The 1,623-nt window shown below is 35.1% G+C and overlaps 1 pseudogene; it reads left to right on the top strand.

Annotated features, from left to right (window-relative positions):
* The first annotated feature begins 361 nt into the window (after positions 1-361).
* On the top strand, positions 362-779 carry LOC118848690 (annotated as a pseudogene).
* The last annotated feature ends 844 nt before the right edge of the window (positions 780-1,623 follow it).

Here is a 1,623-nt window from a genome sequence, read left to right as displayed (position 1 = left end):
GTATCTTGTATGCCTGGTTAGGCTTACTTCACCTTGCATCAGTCCATACAAGTTTTCCCACAATTTTCTGAAGTCTTCAATGTTCAATGGTGAATAATAAAGTCATATTCCATCACACAAAGGCACCATAGTTTCTTTAGCTATTTTCCAATTGTTGAATATTTTGTTTCTAATTCTTTGCTACCACAAATTGTTGGCATGAATATTTTGGTATACACAAGACCCTTCTTTCTGTCTTTGACTTCCTTTAAGAATATGCATAACAATAGGATTTCTGAGTCAAAAGGCATAGATATTTTGCTCACTTTTAAAAGAAGAATTAGATGCTTTTGACTCTAGGAGCAACCTGCTTCATGTTGAAATGGGCAAGTTCATGAAACCCGGGAAGGTGGTGCTGGTCCTGGACAGTACTCTGGGCACAAAGCCGTCATCATCAAGAACATTGATGATGGGACCTCTGACAGGCCCTACAGCCATGCCTTGGTGGCAGGTATTGACTGTTACCCTTGAAAAGTGACTGCAGCAATGGGCAAAAAGAAGATTGCCAAGAGATCAAAAATCAAGTCCTTCATGAAAGTTTATAACTACAACCACCTCATGACCACCAGATACTCTGTGGATATTCCATTGGGGGGAAAAAAAAAAAACAATTGTCAACAAGGATGTGTTCCAGTGACCCTACGCTAAAACATAAGGCAAGGAGGGAGGTCAAGGTCAAGTTTGAGGAAAGGCACAAGACAGGCAAAAACAAGTGGTTCTTCCAGAAGCTATGGTTTTAGAACTACTGTATTGGTCAATAAATAAAATGTTTACTAAAAATGAAAAAAAATAAAAGCAGAATTAGAAATTGCTTTGCAGAATGGTTGGATCAATTCCCAGCTCCATCAACAATATACTTGTCTTACGTGGCTCTTCCAGTATTGACTATTTTACTATTTTGCCATGTTGTCTAATTTGCTGGTTTTCAGGGAAAACTTCTTTGCTTTATTTGAATTTCTTTCAATAATTATTTAGAGCAATCTTTTATATGGTTGTTAACAGCTTCAATTCTTCTTTTGTAAACTGTTATTTTTCATATCTTTTGACTGTTTATTCACTGGAGAATAATTCCTGGTCTTACACATTTCTGTTAATTCTCTACATACTGGGCTATCAGACCCTTATTAGAAAAATCCGACTCAATTTTTTTTCACAAACAATAATTTCCCTTCTCGTGCTTTGTAGGTAGAGCTGTGAATGAGTACAACTGCTTTGGAAAGTACTTTGGAATTGTGTAAAGAAAATGACTAAAATGTCCATATCCTTTGACCTAGTGATTGAACTAAGTGTGTACACACATACGCACACATGCATTCATACATACACACACACACATATATATATATATATATATATATACCCCAAAGATGTCACTGATAAAAATAAATACTCTATATACACCAAAACATTTATAGTAATGCTTTTTTATGACAACAAAAAAACTAGAAGCAAAGTTCATGCCCATAATTTGAGAAATGGCTAGATGAACTATGGTACATAAATGTAATGGGATATTACTATGCTCTAAGAAGTAAATATGATGAATATAGAAACATAGAAAGACATGAATTGATGATGAAGGAA

This window comes from Trichosurus vulpecula, chromosome 4, assembly GCF_011100635.1.
Source record: "Trichosurus vulpecula isolate mTriVul1 chromosome 4, mTriVul1.pri, whole genome shotgun sequence".
Lineage (NCBI taxonomy): Eukaryota > Metazoa > Chordata > Mammalia > Diprotodontia > Phalangeridae > Trichosurus > Trichosurus vulpecula.
This window is presented reverse-complemented; position numbering and strand designations above follow the sequence as displayed.